General features: G+C 43.3%; 1 pseudogene; it reads right to left on the reverse strand.

The window, feature by feature from the left end:
• Positions 1-12,896: 12,896 nt before the first annotated feature.
• LOC124546146 lies at positions 12,897-13,014 on the reverse strand (annotated as a pseudogene).
• Between the last annotated feature and the right edge of the window lie 6,431 nt (positions 13,015-19,445).

The following is a 19,445-nucleotide window of genomic DNA, read 5'->3' on the forward strand; positions in this document are numbered from 1 at the left end:
AGCTTGCAGAACAATGGAGTTTGACAACTTATGGACCTCTCAAAGAGCGAAAGTATTGTAGGTAGCAAGCGGCTACTTAAGCTGAAAGGGGATGCAGGTGGCACAACATTGTCGTGCTAGACTTGTTGCTGAGGGATTGACTCAAAAATTTGGTATAGATTATGATGAAAGTTTTTCACCTGTTATGAGATGTAGAACTCTTAGAGTCTTGATTATTTTACCTGTATATCTTGATCTTAAGATTTACCATTTTGATATTAAGACTCACCTCCTCACCTCTCCCTGCGAATAGGCCATGGAGGCCCAACGGTACAGACCGGCCGCCGTGTCATCCTCAGACCACAGCCGTCACTGGATGCGGATATGGAGGGGCACGGGGTCAGCACACCGCTCTCCCTGCCGTATGTCAGTTTCCGAGACCGGAGCCGCTACTTCTCAATCAAGTAGCTCCTCAGTTTGCCTCACAAGAGCTGAGTGCACCCCGCTTGCCAACAACGTTCGGCAGACCGGATGGTCACCCATCCAAGTGCAAGCCCAGCCCAACAGCGCTTAACTGTGGTGACGGGAACCGCTGTTACCACTGCGGCAAGGCCGTTGGCGATATTAAGACTGCTTTTCTATATTGGGACTTGGAGGAAACTATTCCCTGCGTGGAGATAATGCCATTGGATAGAGCGCAGCAAGAAAATGGTTTTCTCGTTTTAAGGAGCATCGTTTTAATATTACCGAATCTCGACGTCCAGGAAGACCTTCGGAGTTTAATGAAGAAAGTTTTAAACGCATTCATCAACAATGATCCGAGTCAGTGTACTCGAGAACGTGCAGATGTGATGAACTGTGGTCATTCAACCATCGTGCGTCATTTGTATGCATAGTGGAAGGTTCAAAAATCGGGTGTATGGGTACCACATGCTCTAATCACGAAAATCAGCGGGAGGTCATATGTGCATCTTTGTTTACTCGTCATGACTTGGCTTGTGAACAACACCGACCATTCCTATCCTGTATCGTTACTGGAGACGAGAAATTGTGTCTTTATGATAACATAAGGAAAAGGAAGGAATGGCTGAGTCCAAACAAAGCAGCAACTCCCTCTAGAAAGACCTGCGCGCATCCACAAGAGATGATGCTATGCATTTGATAGAACAGCAACGGTGCGGTCTACTATGAAGTGCTTCCCCGAGATGCAATCATCAATGCTGACATTTGCTGTCAAAACTGAGATGTCTTGAAGACGTAATCGACGAACAACGACCAGCAAGACTGCGTGAAGTGATGCTAGTCCAGATGAAGCCCACCTGCATTCTGCGAAACTAGCAGAAAACACTACACAGGAGTTGGGCTGGGAAGTCATTCCGCATGCACCTTATTCACTTGATCTTGCGCTCTTTGATTTTCACCTTTACGCTCTTTATTTATTTAAATGTCAAGTTCCGTAGGACCAAATTGAGGAGCAAATCTCCAAGGTCATGGAACGTGTCAGTACATGAATTTACAACATAAAAAGTAATAAGGGATAAAAATAAATGTTCATGAACCTGAAAGAAAATCAGTCCATAAGTTTAAGCAAACGCTATCAGCAATACAATGAGAATCATCTTAGTTTTTCAAGGAACTCCTCGACAGAATAGAAGGAGTGACCCATGAGGAAACTCTTCAGTTTCGATTTGAAAGCGGGTGGATTACTGCTAAGATTTTTGAATTCGAGTGGCAGCTTACTGAAAATGGATGCAGCAGTATACTGCACACCTTTTTGCACAAGAGTTAAGGAAGTCCGATCCAAATGGAGATTTGATTTCTGCCGAGTATTAACCGAGTGAAAGCTGCTTATTGTTGGAAATAAACTAATATTGGTAACAAGAAACGACAATAAGGAATATACATATTGAGAGGCCAGTGTCAAAATACCCAGACTCGTGAAAAGAGGTCGACAAGAGGTTCGCGAACTCACACCACTTATTACCCGAACCGCCCGTTTCTGAGCCAAAAATATCCTTCTGGAATGGGAAGAGTTACCCCAAAACATAACACCATACGACATAAGTGAATGAAAATAAGCAAAGTAGAGTAAATTACGTGTCGAAATATCACTCACTTTCGATACCGTTCGAATAGTGAAAATGGCAGTATTAAGTCTTTGAACAAGATCCTGAACGTGGGCTTTCCACGACAGCTTACTATCTATCTGAACACCTAGGAATTTGAACTGTTCAGTTTCACTAATCATATGCCCCCTCTGTGAGATTAAAACGTCAGGTTTTGTTGAATTGTGTGTTAGGAACTGTAAAAACTGAGTCTTACTGTGATTTAACATTAGTTTATTTTCTATAAGCCATGAACTGAGGTCATGTACTGTTCTACTTGAAACCGAGTCAATGTTGCACACAACATCCTTTACTACCAAGCTAGTGTCATCCGCAAACAGAAATATTTTAGAGTTACCCATAATACTAGAGGGCATATCGTTTATATAAATAAGGAACAGGAGCGGCCCCAACACTGATCCCTGGGGCACCCCCCACTTGACAGTACCCCACTCAGATCCCACATCACAGCCGTTATCAACATTGTGAATAATGACCTTTTGCCGCCTGTTGCTAAAGTAAGAGGTGAACCAATTGTGAGCTACTCCCCTTATTCCGTATTGGTCCCACTTCTGGAGCAATATTGTGTGATCAACACAGTCAAATGCCTTTGTTAAATCAAAAAATACGCCAAGCGTTCGAAACTTTCTTTTTGTTTAGCCCATCCAGTACCTCACAGAGAAAAGAGAATATAGCATTTTCAGTTGTCAAACGACTTCTAAAGCCGAACTGTACATTTGATAGCAAATCGTGTGATGTAAAATGATCAATTAACCTTACATACACAGCCTTTTCGATAACTTTTGCAAACACTGATGGCATAGAAATAGGTCTAAAATTATCTACATTATCTCTTTCTCCCTTTTTATAAAGCGGCTTTACTACTGACTACTTTAATCGCTCAGGAAACTGACCATTCCTAAAGGAAAAATTACAAATATGGCTAAATACAGGGCTAACATGTGCAGCACAGTACTTAAATATTCTACTAGACACTCCATCATAACCATGAGAGTCCTTAGTCTTAAGTGATTTAATTATTGACTCAATCTCCCTCTTGTCTGTATCACAGAGGAGTATTTCAGACATCAATCTCGGAAAGGCATTTGCTAAGAAATTTATATGATTTCCTGTAGAAAATAAATTTTTATTTAATTCACCGGCAGTGCTCAGAAAATGGTTGTTAAATACTGTACATATATCTGATTTATCAGTAACAAAAATATTATTACTGCGAACTGACTTTATATCATCAACCTTGTCCTACTGACCAGACACTTCCTTCACAACTGACCAATGGTTTTATTTTTATCCTGTGAGTTAGCTATTCTATTTGCATACCACATACTTTTTGCCTTGCTAATAACATTTTTAAGCACCTTACAATACTGTTTGTAATGGGCTACCGTAGCTTGATTGTGGCTACTTCTAACATTTTGATATAATTCCCGCTTTGTTCTACATGATATTCTTATCCCACTAGTCAGCCAACCGGGCTGTCCATTACTGCTAGTACCCCGTTTAGAATGTTCTAATGGGAAGCAACTCTCAAAGATCATGAGAAATGTGTTACGGAAAGCATTGAATTTATCATCTATATTATCAGCACTATAAACATCTTGCCACTCTTTTTCCTTGACAAGTTTTGAAAAACTCCCTATTGCTGTTCGATTAACTTTCCTACGTAGTTTGTAATTAAATACGACATTGGTTAGAGTACAGAAACCTTTTAGTGTTAAAATTTGTGCATCATGGTCTGAAAGGCCATTCACCCTCTTACTAACAGAATGCCCATCTAGTAATGAAGAATGAATAAAAATATTGTCTATGACTGTGCTACTGTTTCCCTGCACCCTAGTTGGAAAAAACACAGTTTGCATCAGATCATATGAATTTAAAAGATCTACCAACATCCTTTTTCTTGCACAATCATGTACAAAATTAATATTGAAGTCACCACATAGAACTACTTTCTGGTACTTCCTACAAAGTGAATCAAGAACTCTCTCTAGCTTAAGCAAAAATGCTTTGAAGTCGGAATTAGGGGTTGTTCACGGTACACTCGTGAAATGGTCGTATGGGAAAATCCCCACTTCGTCGCTACCTCGGAGATGCTGTGTCCCATCGCTAGTGCTCCGACTGTGCCACCACGTTCAAACTCGCTTAAATCTTGATAACCTGACATTGTAGCAGCAGTAACCGATCTAACAACTGCGCCAGACACTTGTTGCCTTACATAGGGGTTGTCGACTGCTGCGGCGTATTTTGCCTGTTTACATACCTCTGTGTTTGAATACGCACGCCTATACCTCTTTCTTTGGCGATTCAGTGCTTTATTGGTGACTAATGCCTCTCTTATTTGTATGTATTACGTTTACCAAATCAAGGAAAGACACTACTAAAAAATGGTTCAAAAGGCTCTGAGCATTATGGGACTTAACATCTGAGGTCATCAGTCCCCTAGAAGTTAGAACTACTTACACCTAACTAACCTAAGGACATCACATACATTCATGCCCGAGGCAGGATTCGAACCTGCGACCGTAGCTGTCACGCGGTTCCACACTGAAGCGCCTAGAACCGCTCGGCCACGGTTGCCGGCAGACGCTACTAACTTAATGCACCAGCCTAATAACGTATTGCATGTCTTTGCTGCTGTAATTACATATAACTGTCACAAAATCAATTGGAAAATGCAACCAGTGTAGAGTACTTTCGTTTTAAGTACTTGAAAATTGCCTAAGGACGAAACTATACAATTGTACGTCGAATAAACAGAATTTCAGCTGAAACCATCACAAAACTATTTAAAAAATTCATAGCAGCTTCGGACCCTGTCGCAACGAAGATTATCATTTAGTTCTTCTTTTGCCGGCCGGAGTGGCCGAGTGGTTCTAGGCGCTACAGTCTGGAACCGCGTGGCAGCTACGGTCGCAGGTTCGAATCCTGCCTCGGGCATGGATGTGTGTGATGTCCTTAGGTTAGTTAGGTTTAAGTAGTTCTAAGTTCGAGGGGACTAATGACCTCAGCAGTTAAGTCCAATAGTGCTCAGAGCCATTTGAACCATTTTTGAGTTCTTCGTTTCGTCTCTCTGTGCAGTGTAATAGCTTTGTGTGAATGACAAGCATTATGAGGAATGTAATTGTTATTTATCTTTACCATAGCAAAATTACGCGCTGCTAACACTCTTCTTTTAAAAAGTTTAATATAAGGTACAGATACAATCTTCTTGAATTGAAAAGGGAAGGTCCTCTTCTTTCATTTATTTAGTAAAAGAATGGCGAGTGGTGAGCAATGAAAAATTGCTGTCTCATTCCAATGAGTGATTGGTCCTGATCTGATCTCTGAAAAGAACAGTTTTGCCCACCTCTAGGACGGACGGAACCGTTGCAATAGAACAGGACCGTGTATCGTCTTAAGCCGTCGGCGCTCGGACCGTGCTGTCGAACGTTAACGTTGAGCGTGCCAAGTTCAACGTACTGCTGAACGCTCAGGAACGATGCTACTTGTGCATACGGTACGTGGGCCCCAACGTGATATACCCGATCGCAACCCACTCCAGCGGCAGCTGAGGGACGTTTCTAGAAAAAAGTGTTCAAATGTGTGTGAAATTTTATGGGACTTAACTGCTCAGGTCATCAGTCCCTAAGCTTACACACTATTTAACCTAAAGTATCCTAAGTACAAACACACACACCCATGCCCGAGGGAGGACTCGAACCTCCACCGGGACCAGCCGCACAGTCCATGACTGCAGCGCCCTAGACCGCTCGGCTAATCCCACACGGCGGGACGTTTCTAGTTCGTAAATCATACTGTTTACTCAATGGGCGCGCATAAGATTACCACGTTAGTTCTATTAAAACGCACATTTCCTCCATCGTCCACGAAAAGGAAAGTACCACGTCCAATCAATGACACAGACTTATAAAAGTTCCATTACAAACAGTGCGGTACAAATTTGGAATACTTCTCGCATAAGATAAACAGTATTTCATCATTCGCACATTTCAGTAAAACTTGATCACTGTTCCTACCCAGTAGCAATCTTTGCGACATGTGTATTACGAAGCGTAAAAGAAAGAGGAGCAAAATATCTTTATACAAGTAGCGCAAGCTGTCCTGTAGATTAAGCCAATCGAACAAAGTCACCCCTCAAAATAAGGTGAACTTATATTTACATAACATCAAATATTATAGCATATACTTATAGTAAACTAATAATAAAGTATCAGAATCTAATAAAAACGCAAATGTTAGGAAAAAAAATTTGGAAGTGTTAAGCCGCGAACCACCGCCTCAGCAAAAATTCGTTGGTGGACCCAGACGGTACTCATTATACTAAACCAACAACATGCTCTAAACCTGTATTCATATTATGTTACGCCATACTGAAAATGTTAATCGTAGATAATTATGTAGCTAGAATGAGATTTTCACTCTGCAGCGGAGTGTGCGCTGATATGAAACTTCCTGGCAGATTAAAACTGTGTGCCCGACCGAGACTCGAACTCGGGACCTTTGCCTTTCAGCGCACACTCCGCTGCAGAGTGAAAATCTCATTCTGGAAACATCCCCCAGGCTGTGGCTAAGCCATGTCTCCGCAATATCCTTTCTTTCAGGAGTGCTAGTTCTGCAAGGTCCGCAGGAGAGCTTCTGTAAAGTTTGGAAGGTAGGAGACGAGGTACTGGCAGAAGTAAAGCTGTGAGTACCGGGCGTGAGTCGTGCTTCGGTAGCTCAGTTGGTAGAGCACTTGCCCGCGAAAGGCAAAGGTCCCGAGTTCGAGTCTCGGTCGGGCACACAGTTTTAATCTGCCAGGAAGTTTCAATTATGTAGCTAATTGCAATTTAATTATAACAAATTGTACCAAGAACAATGCGTTTTGGGTGGATCTTCAGTGTGTCGCTGCCTTCAGATAGCCTACTCAAATAATACGCAAGTTACAATAATTCTTTTGCCACGAATATGATGTTTCTCATTATTTTATTGGAACGAATCACACAACTAACAACGGATTTTCCAGTGATTCTCAATTTGCTGGTACTCAGGAACAGCATATATACATATAGGCTTGAAATGAATGCCAATATGGCACCTCATAACTCCGTACTGAAGGGTGACGGGGTACGTGTGACGTAGGTGGCGTTGTGCCATCTCATTGGTCAACGCTCAGACGCACGCTCAGAATATCTGACACGCCAGATTCCCGAACGTGCTATTCCACGCTATGACGTCAGAAACTCAGCACGCTTGACGCTCAACGTTCGGATGCACGGTCCGTGTTCCGACGGCTTAACGCACTCCAGCGACAGCCGAGGGATGTTTCTAGTTCGTAAATCACACTGTTTACTCAATGGCCGCGCATAAAATTACCACGTTAGCTCTATTAAAACGCACATTTCCTCCATCGTCCACGAAAAGGAAAGTACCATGTCCAATCAATATGGACACAGGCTTATAAAAGTTCCATTACAAACAGTGCGGTACAAATTTGGAATACTTCTTCGCATAAGATAAACATTATTTCATCATTCGCACATTTTAGTAAAACCCCAAGGTCAGTCTTACTTGATCACTGTTCCTACCCAGTAGCAGAATCTTTGTAACATGTGAATTACGAAGCGTAACAGAAAAAGGAGCAAAATATCCTTATACAAGTAGCGCAAGCTGTCCTGTAGATTAAGCAAATCGAACAAAGTCACCCCTCAAAACAAGGGAACTTATATTTACATAACATCAAATATTATATCATATACTTATATTAAACTAATAATAAAGTATCAGAACCTAATAAAAACGCGAATGTTAGGAAAAAAAATTGGGTGTGTTAAGACGTGAACCACTGCCTCAACAAGAACTCATTAATGGACACAGACGCTACACATTATGTTTTTTTTTTCTTTCTTTTCTTTGTAATCTCATTTTGTTCGTTATTGTTCGTTTCAATTGTTCGTGACGGACGTCACCTGATGCCCGTTGAAATTCGTTATTGATCCATTCACTCAGTTTTTTTACTACAGAGGGCAGCCAACCCTCTGACCGAACACGCTGAGCTACCGTGCCGGCAGCTAAAACAACAACATGCTCTAATTATGTTATCATACTATGTTACCCCATACTGAAAACGTTAATCGTAGATAATTAAAATTTAATTATAACAAATTGTACCAAGAACAATGCGTTTTGGGTGGATCTTCAGTGTGTCGCTGCCTTCAAATAGCCTACTCTAATAATACGCAAGTTACAGTAATTCTTTTGCCACGAATATGATGTTTCTCATTTTATTGGAACGAATCACAACTAACAACGGATTTTCCAGTGATTCTCAATTTGCTGGTGCTCAGGAACGGCATATATACATATAGGCTTGAAATGAATGCCAATATGGCGCCTCATAACTCTGTACTGAAGGGAGACGGCGTACGTGTGACGTAGGTGGCGTTGTGCCATCCGATTGGTCAACGCTCAGACGCACGCTCAGAATATCTGACATGCCAGATATCGCTCTGCGCGTTCGGAAAGATTCCCGAACTTGCTGTTCCACGCTATGACGCCAGAAACTCGGCACGCTCAACGCTCAGCGTTCGGATGCACGGTCCGTGTGCCGACGGTTTTACGCAAGGTGCAAATCCGAGCCGAAGTCGCGACTGCGGCGCTGTTCGCCTTATGGAGAAGCTACGGCATGCTGGGGCGACCAGCTGCCGTTAACGGCGCAACAAGGACGGCAGCGCCAAAGAGCTTTCCGGTGTTCTGCCGTCGCGTCCCATCAGTTGTGCCGGCGCCGCCGCCGCGCTAATATAGTTGAGCAGGTCCGCCAACGGCTCGCCGCTCCACGGCCCTGCCCTCGCGCCCTCCGCCGAGCAGTGCACCGCTCGTCCATTGTGCCAGTTGGCACCTCCTCCTGCTATTAACGGTGGTCACATTCCGGGACGGGTTTCCCCTACGAGAGGTCGGCGACCGCGGTGAAATGTGGGAATAGCCTTTAAAATTTAGCGAACGGCCTCCCAGCTTCCTGTAGCGAGGTGCGAGAGAGACGAGGCCATTCGTGTCGGCTGCAGCCGTAACGTTGTCAGGACACAACCACCTGCGTACATAAACACCGTTGGTAAGTGTCAGTGTGCTGGGCGAAACACGTAACAATTTGTCTCTTGTTGCTTTTGGACTCACTAAGTGGGCACACAGACGCAATCAAACGACTTGACAATCTTTTTCTCTCTCAACTTCGGACACTTTGCTTATCAAAAACACACAAACGTAACATTCCAAAAGTAACAAACTCTGCAATTAAGTGGTTCAAATGGCTCTGAGCACTATGGGACTTAACATCTGTGGTCATCAGTCCCCTAGAACTTAGAACTACTTAAACCTAACTAACCTAAGGACATCACAAACATCCATGCCCGAGGCAGGATTCGAATCTGCGACCGTAGCAGTCGCGCGGTTCCGGACTGAGCGCCTAGAACCGCTAGACCACCGCGGCCGGCTTGCAATTAAGTAATGGAATGCATTAAAGAGAATAGCAGACATACAACGGATTGTGAGACGTTGACGAAAACGGAAAGCGTTACGCCATGAAGCACCGGTCTGACATTATCAAACTTCGTGGAGATATTCATCACGTAACGGATATTAGATCATTAAATTTTCGTTATGTTTGGAATTGATGCCAATGAACGTCGGTATGAAGTGTGAGATGCCGCTTTTTTTTTCTAAATTATTTAAGTGGGACGACGCAACGTAGTAAAACTTTTATGTAAAAGTAATCTGTGATTATTCAAATGTGAATTAATCCCTGTTGAAACAAACGATTCTAGCTTCTGTAACGAAGGATTTTGTCTGCATCACTCACTTTCTTTTGACTTAGCTTACTATGTAGACGCACGCTTTGGTAGGAGGTGGGATAATTTTTAATTTATCCATATTTTATGACAGTGTATCAGTTAAGCTATCCAATATTCTTATTGAAATGAAATGATGGTAAGGCATTGTTGGCCGGGAGGCCCCATGCGGGGGAGTTCGGCCGCCGTATTCAGTCCTTTTTAGTTGACGCCACTTGGCCGACTTGCGGGTCAATGATGATAAAATACACACAACACCCAGTCCCCTGCCAGGAATTGAACCCGGGCCCCTTGCGTGGTAGGCGGAAACGCTACCGCTACGCTACGGAGGCGGACAATGTTCTTATTTAAAAATAAGCAATTGTATCTACCTTGTCCTAATCCGTATTCATCTGTTTTAGTATTAATCTGAAGCGAGCAACGTGTAATTCCACCATGGTAGCAGTCTATATGCAAATTTACATGATCTGTCATAGGACCTGCCTTTATTATCTTTTCATGATTTATGAAGTCCTATTACAATTTGTCGTACGCATTGGCGGTTCAAACCTTCATTACCGATACAAGGTCTAGCCTCACTCTATTAATGATTGACCACGAAAACCAGCTACCAATCTTTCTATCATTTCATTTTCTTTATCACAACGTCTCCTGTTCCTTATAATATCGCTGCCATCAGTACAATTAGTAAAAATTATTTTAATGATTCACTCTGATCCAGAGCAGAAATATTATAGGTGTGAACCCCACATGAATAGACTCTCATATTGATTGCAGAAATGAAGCAGACCACCTCTTGAGGAATTTCTTGCTATCCCTGAAACACATGCTCTGTAACTGCATGAAGATCACTGACTGAAGGATCGTATGAAAATACGCGTCTTCCCGTCATACCCCTGGCATGCTCCATTGGCATCATATTAAGGGACTGAACAGTCCAGTCAACGACTCAACGCATTTCTGATGCGAAGGTCAGTGGTGTCTCCCGAATCATCCTGCTGGAATACGCTATTTGGAACGCCGATCGTTCAGCCTACCTTCTACGATTATCAAATCAGTCCTGCTGCCATATCCAGTAGCTCGACCATTTGGAACAGGGGGTGAAATGAAGTAAGCAGCATCCCAGCAGTTTGGTAGCTGTACAGGACCGAATCGTGAATGAGTGACTTCAGCTAGATATGTCATACCTGCAGAAACTTGTGGACACCCCACCTCGCTGAGTTGAGGCCATTCCCAAGGCTATACTCCGTACGTCGAGAGAAGAGCTCTGACAGCTGGCAGTGCAGTTGCCAGTATTCGACACGGACGGGTCGCTTGCCAGCAGAGGTCGCTCAGCACTACAGCAACACTGGAGCGTTGCCACGGTAACGTAAACAAAAGCTCACGCTCTGATTGACCGTCGTGGATGCGCGAAGCACGTGCGCCAAGGCCGCGTCAACTGTCAGAGCTCTTCTCTCGCCTGACGCACTGTAGAGGCAGTGGACATGGTATCAGCCTCAAGTCCACTGGGCTACTAAATTTCTGTCGAGTAAAATGTTACAAGAGTCAGCGCTGTGGAGGCATCTGCGTGTCTTCCGTCACGTATATCTGCTGTCAGCAATGCATCTCTGCTATCAGCATACACCCTTACTTACCTGCATGTGACTAACATGTATGTGGCTAGGTAGTTCAACGACGGTCAAGGCGTGGAAATCTGCAGGCTGCTCGGCTGGTCTCTGCTTTACTCGGCACTTCTCGGAACTACTCGGTACAGCGCGACAATTCATTTAGCACAGCTGTGCGACATTTCTTAATTGGCACGAAATTCTTAGTTCGGCAGAATCGTGGTGTTCGCGCTGTTTACTGCTCGTTATTTGTTCGTGATGTAAAGAAAGTTCGCCGGCCGAAGTCGCCGTGCGGTTAAAGGCGCTGCAGTCTGGAACCGCAGGACCGCTACGGTCGCAGGTTCGAATCCTGCCTCGGTCATGGATGTTTGTGATGTCCTTAGGTTTAACTAGTTCTACGTTCTAGGGGACTAATGACCTCAGAAGTTGAGTCCCATAGTGCTCAGAGCCATTTGAACCATTTGTAAAGAAAGTTCACAGGTCCAGTGGCTATTTGCATTAAAAGAGGCAGTCTAGTGACCTATCGTCACAAATCTTCAAAAATGAATGGAAATGACAGAAAAGAAGGATGACATTTCTCAATATCTACCACGTATTCGTAGAATCGATGGGTATCGTAAATTTGCAATGGAGCGATATTACACACGATGCAGAAAGAATGTGAAAGTTAATTGTTGTTGTTAGAGCAAAAAATTACAGCGACCGACCGACGACATTTGTACTAAATTTAAGGCGTGGAGCACATTGTGGGGTCCTGCCCACACGTCTCTTATAGAGTGCCTAAGGGATGCTGCGTTCTCGGAATGCTACACAACAATTCAAGCAAATAACTTTGGTATTTTTATTTCAATAACGCAGATTGACATTACTTAACTTTGAATTTACCATGGTGTCACAAGCGATGGGCTACATGCAAACAATCTGAGTCCTTTGCTCTATATATCGTCCATGTAAGCAACTAGTATGGATCACAAGTCACTGCTTTCGTATTTCTCCCCTAATACTGGGCGAATACTGTCCGACAGAGGCTGGCAGGAGTGGCGCTTACATTCTCTTCGGCTAGAGGGCGCTCCTGTCGAAGTGCGGTCCTTGTCAGCGGGCTATTGACGGACGTCGTCTCACCGCCTTCTTTGCTCTTGCGATCTTCGTCTTCGTGCCGGCGCATGTCGATACTCCGTCTTCCGGCCACAAGTGGCCCATCGGGACCCTCCGACCGCCGTGACATTCTCACTGAGGATGCAGATAGGAGGGGCGTGTGGTCAGCACACCGCTCTCCCGGTCGTTGTGATGGTTTTCTTTGACCGGAGCCGCTACTATTCGGTCGAGTAGCTCCTCAGTTGGCATCACGAGGCCGAGTGCACCCCGAAAAATGGCAACAGCGCATGGCGGCCCGGACGGTCACCCATCCAAGTGCCGGCCACGCCCGACAGCGCTTAACTTCGGTGATCTGACGGGAACCGGTGTATCCACTGTGGCAAGGCCGTTGCCCAAAATTAGTGGTATGAGTAGTAGTAAATTTTCTAAAATTCCACGCATTATTACACCGTCAATTACAACAGTTTGCGATGAAACTGAATGAAGATTCTGGGTACTTCATATGTTACTGAAAAGTACGTTGCTTGAGTCAAGGAGCAAGCCTGGAACGTTTTTTTTCGATTTTAGACCCGCTTTGTTGAAGTTATGAAGGAAAGAGGACGGCAGGAACAAAAATTAGAGCCTGTGGAATGGATTGCAGGCCTCACATTTTAAGTGGCCTTGACTGCACGCTGCCCATGGTAAGACAGTGCTAGGTGAGAAACAACTTATTCTTGACTTGATGGGGATGCATTTAAAAAGAAAATCGCACTGTAGAAGGGAAAAATTCTGAAAAAAATACAGTCTATTTCCCTAAGATCATTGACGTGAAAAATACGTGTGTTTTGAAGAATTCATCGTGGCCTTGAAAAAATTGCAAGGATAGTCTCCTAAAAGTTTCTAGGGGATTGCCGATTTTGCATCTGTTTCAGAGCTGTTTTCGAGACCGTTTCTCCTTAAAGTTGACAGTGCCCCCGTGCATGTGTAGATGGAACTGATTGAGCTGCAATGTAGTTGCTGTTAAAAAGACTAATTCCTTTGTATTAAAACTATCCAGGAGACCTACATTGTTCTCCTGGTGGAGAGTTTCCACGTCTCTACAATGAGGCTGCAAAGTATTTCGACCAATATATGCATGTGAAAGCCTTTTTTCCCGAGTTTGAAAGTAAATAAGTCACAATTATGTGACCAGCTAAGTGCAAAAATCTGCGAAACTTTGTGCGTCTGTCCGTATGCCGACAGTTTGTACCAGACAAAAATTATATTATGTATTCAGCACACCAAAAATAATTAATGTTAACGATTTATTTTGCTTGCGATAGGTGTTGTTGAGAAATATGAAAAAAGAAACCTAGTCATATCTAGCGCAACTGTATTGCCATTTACATGCAGTGCATTCATAGTTTCCCCCTCTTCCCTTTCGCCGGCCGGAGTGGGCGAGCGGTTCTAGGCGCTACAGTCTGGAACCGCGCGACCGCTACGGTCGCAGGTTCGAATTCTGCCTCGGGCATGGATGTGTGTGATGTCCTTACGTTGGCTAGGTTTAAGTAGTTCTAAGTTCTAGGGGACTGATGACCTCAGAAGTTAAGTCCCATAGTGCTCAGAGCCATTTGAACCTCTTCCCTTTCCTCACAGCCAGACAGTGCGGTGTGGTGTTGGGGGAAGAGTGCATCCAAGTGAGAGGCAGGGCATCTGGCCAACAACTGCCATTAACATCGTCAAAAGCCGTAAGAAAGTGTCGACTCCGGAGAGAACGAGAAAAGGAAAAGAAGAAGAAGACTCACCACAATCACATTTTCTTCATTTATTTTTCATTGTAAATGTGTTCAGATGAGGAAATTCATCTGGTATATTGCTATTGGAAGTAGAGAGTGATGCAACTTATAAAAGAGCATGTTGTTGTTGTTGTTGTGGTCTTCAGTCCTGAGACTGGTTTGATACAGCTCTCCATGCTATTCTATCCTGTGCAAGCTTTTTCATCTCCCAGTACCTACTGCAACCTACAATCCTTCTGAATCTGCTTAGTGTATTCATCTATTGGTCTCCCCCTACGATTTTTACCCTCCACGCTGCCCTCCAATACTAAATTGGTGATCCCTTGATGCCTCAGAACATGTCCTACCAACCGATCCCTTCTTCTGGTCAAGTTGTGCCACAAACTTCTCTTCTCCCCAATCCTATCCAATACTTCCTCATTGGTTATGTGATCTACCCATCTAATCTTCAGCATTCTTCTGTAGCACCACATTTCGAAAGCTTCTATTCTCTTCTTGTCCAAACTATTTACCGTCCATGTTTCACTTCCATACATGGCTACACTCCATACAAATACTTTCAGAAATGACTTCCTGACACTTAAATCTATACTCGATGTTAACAAATTTCTCTTCTCCAGAAACGCTTTCCTTGCCATTGTCGGTCTACATTTTATATCCTCTCTACTTCGACCATCATCAGTTATTTTGCTCCCCAAATAGCAAAACTCCTTAACTACTTTAAGTGTCTCATTTCCTAATCTAATACCCTCAACATCACCCGACTTAATTCGACTACATTCCATTATCCTCGTTTTGCTTTTGTTGATGTTAATCTTATATCCTCCCATGAGAGGTAATTCCTCTGATTTTTTTATGGGAAAACCCTTAAAGCTTTTTAAATAACATAAACATTGCTAACATTCTACATCTTCATTCTTCATGCGTATGTATTTGCAGCCCCCTGCCGCCACAGGTCACCGAATTGTAGTGTGTAACACGGTGGTGTCCAAAGTAACTATGTCACTGAGCGAGAAACAGCATGCTGCAGTAGAGTTTCGAATTCGAAGAGTTCGTTCACACACGGAGCGCGCTCTCGTTCAGCACGATAGCGCCAGACCACACACCAGCGTTGCGGCATCTGCAACGATCCGACGCCTAGGGTTCACTGCCATCGATCATCCTCCATACAGTCCGGACTTGACCCCATCCAGATTTCCACCTGTTTCCAAGACTTAAAGAACACCTACGAGGGCTTCGCTTTGATAGTGATGAAGCAGAGGTGAGATTGTGGCTCCGTCAACAAAGTCAAACGTTCTATAGTGACGGTATCAACGAACTGGTATCTCGTTGGGAGAAATGTGTCCGTCGTCAGGGTAATTGTGCAGAGAAATAAATATGCCGATATGAAGAATAAAGATGTAGAATGTTAATAACGTTTGTTTTACAAAGAGCGTTCAAGAAGTTTTGCACAGTCGTCTCTAATTTTTTTTATTTTTTGCAGGAGGAGAATGAAATTTTTTGTGAACGTCCTTGGAACATTTAGCTATAAGTTGGTATATAAAAGTATTTTCTTTTATTTACAGGTGAGCCATAATGGACCGTGAAGTAGATGGCAGGTTGCGACAACGGTCGGCGATGGAGCGCCTCTTCAAGGCCTGCGATGACTCTGCCATATCGACTCACAGGAAGTTGGTCCCTGTTTATAGGGACGACACAGTGGATTGCAGCAGTGTACACCGATGGTTGCAGAGGTTTAAAGAAGGTGATTTCTCTCTACTAGACAATCCACGATGCGGTACACGATCGGCGGCAGTGAGTGATGTAGGTAAGGAGATCATTTATCAAATCATCCAAAATGACAGATGTGTGACGACACGACAGCTTGCTGAAATGACTCGTTTGTCATTGGGTAGTATGGTATCACTGGTACAGTCACTAGGTTCAAAAAATGGCTCTGAGCACTATGGGACTTAACATCTGTGGTCATCAGTCCCCTAGAACTTAGAACTACTTAAACCTAACTAACCTAAGGACATCACACACATCCATGCCCGAGGCAGGATTCGAACCTGCGATCGGAGCGGTCACGCTGTTCCAGACTGAAGCGCCTTTAACCGCACGGCCACACCGGCCGGCACAGTCACTAGGGTACAGACAAATCTGTGCACGTTGGGTTCCTAAATTATTGACAACAGAAATAAAAACGATGAGGAAGAATGTGTGCGAGGTTCTCATGAAGACCTTTACTGAAGAGTGGAAACAGTGTTTTGACGGCGTCATTATCCAGGATGAAACATGATTGTTTTTGTCCGAAGCTGACAGCAAAACCCAATCCACAGCGTGGCGTCATCCGGGTTCCCCTCGGAAGAAGAAACCAAGACTTTCACGAACAGCAGGCCGAAAGGTGATGGCCTCCTTCTTTTGGATCAGTGTTGTGCCATTTTCATTGACTTTTTAGAACCTGGCTCCACAATTAACCGGGACCGTTAATGTTTGTCATTGGACAAGCTGCGACGTGCCATCAAGACCCACAGACCACAGCTTCAGGGTCAGCTTATCGGACTACACCACGACAATGCCAAAACCCATACAGCCCTTACGACGCAGGAGAAAATCAGGAAAATGTGTTGGAAAATTGTTCCTCATCCTCCCTACAGTCCGGACATGGCTCCGTCTGATTTTTACCTCTTTGGTCGTCTGAAGGCCCACCTGTGGCGTAAAACATTTTATAGTGAGAAAAACCTTATTTCCTGTGTCAAGTGATGCTGTAAAAGTCAATCCCCAGAATTTTACCAAAGTGCATTTACATCGTAGAAAGAATGTTGGGCAGATGCATCACAGCTAATGGAGGCTACATTAAGTAGACTCAATGTATAGCTAAATGTTCCAAGTATGTTCACGAAAAGTTTCATTCTCCTCCTGCAAAAAGTAAAAAAAAAATATAGAGGACTGTGCAAAACTTTTTGAACACTCTTTGTATTTTAAAATGCTTGAGAGTTTTCGCAATAAAAAATTCAGAGGCACTGGTTTTCAGCAAGCCCTCGTAGAGATGTGTACACAGACGAAAGCACCAGCAATAAAGGTAGTTCTGAGAATAATTATTATTGTAAGGTATAGTGAGGAAGGGGGTTAGTTAATACTTTCTAGAGCTGGAAAACCAAATTGACTGCATAGCTAATTCACATAACACACCATTGGAGAAAAAACATAAGAATAACTGCTAGGCAACTGAGTAAGTTACATGTCCAGAAATCTATTTTAGAAAACTTTTTTTGGAAATTTATGGTAAATTCCTATGGGACCAACCTGCTGAGATCATCAGTCCCTAGGCTTACTCACTACTTATATCTAACTTGAACTAACTTACACTAAGGACAACTCACACACACACACACAAACCCGTGCCCGAGGGATGGCTCAAACCTGACAAAGGGCGAGCCGCGCGAACCGTGGCAAGGCGCCCCAGACCATGCGGCTACCCCGCGCGGCCAATTTTAGAAGAAATGATTACTGTACTGATCTGTGGAAAATAAATAACAATTACATTGCTAGAAAGAGAGAAGAATGTCTACTTCTACAAGGCATATGTTTCAGTTGGTACTGACAAAGTTACATTTGTCAGATTCCAAGAATACAGAGAATATCATTCAGGTTCTCTGAACTGGATTCCCAAACCCATGGCATGTTAGAGAATAAACTCTTCATTTCAGACAATAAGCATTTTGCGACAGTTTATCCACTGAGCTGGCCTGCAATGTCCAATGTTTGTTTGTTTGAGTCTATATTACATAAGTCTTTTAATTATTTCACGGTGTTATAGTTTCATAAACATTGTTGCGACTACGTTCAATAACTATGCTCGTACGCGCAGCAGCGATAAGAGATATAGCGTGTTCGCACTTCTTTAGGCATTCTGAGTCCAAACGTTTTCTCTTTCCACTCAAACCAGTCTGACGACCGGCACACATAGAAGCGCACGATTAAGATACTGCCGTCCTATTAATGTTATCTGCAATGACCCTTAACGACGTCGACGTATCCATTTTCGATGCGAACTGCCAATTAGGACTTGTATGACTGGTTTTTCTCGTTATTAGGCCTCGTGTTAATGGCTGTCCCTCCCTGTAAGGTCCACCACAGCATTTATACCTCTGTGGGACGATAATGAGATATTTTGCTTCTTTGTGGCAGACAGATTACGTTTCAGAGACATAACTTGTCAATCCATATGAAACCGTTCTGCGAGTCAATGGTCACTTTCCCCTGCACTACTCTAATGTCTTCATTCTATGGAAATTTATGGACCTCTGTAGTCGGCCAGAGAGGAAAGGTAGTGTAATTTGCAGCGGCGGTAACTTCACTCTATCATCCTGTTGACAAGTAGCGCGTTACGGAGAGAGCATATCAACAGGCATAATCACTGACAATGAATGTCAGTAATCACTTTCGTGTGGAAATCCTGCTGTCAGGCAACGAGAGCTGATTGCCTAGTTTGGAAAAATTAACATAGAACCGAAATTTCATTTTCAAAAAACCGTGCTTTATTGCTGAGTTTATTACTCAACTGAGTTCACCGCGTTTGGTCCAAATACATTCTTTTTTTTTTTAAAGTAATGTTTTTCAATCTTTGCATAATACTCATTCACATCATATGCATTCTCTTCACGTGCGCAGTCTTCCACTTCCAATCCATTTTTTGAAGTTATAAAGTCATATGGCAACCAAACCTCTGGAAATGTGGTGTGTGGGGAGCGACGTCGAAGCCCGGATCGTGCAATTTTGTCGTCGCAATGATCCAGTGACAGCGCGTAGTAAGAACCAGTCATTGTTTTGCGCTTTAACAAACAGTCAATAATGAAGAAGCCTTGTGATTCCCATACACTCGTACAAAAACGATAACAATCGCCCCCATTTTTCCCGTTAAAAAAATATTTATCACTATTTTTTGACTCATTTTTGACTTAGCCAATCTGCTGTTTTGACTCGACAGTAAATCAGAATGTTGTTTTTTTTTCATAAAAGGCGCTACTTACGTCCATGTTTGTTTCAGTAACGACTATATTATGTGGATGAGTAAATAGTGAAAAA

Source organism: Schistocerca americana, chromosome 8 (assembly GCF_021461395.2).
Source record: "Schistocerca americana isolate TAMUIC-IGC-003095 chromosome 8, iqSchAmer2.1, whole genome shotgun sequence".
Classification (NCBI taxonomy): Eukaryota; Metazoa; Arthropoda; class Insecta; order Orthoptera; family Acrididae; genus Schistocerca; species Schistocerca americana.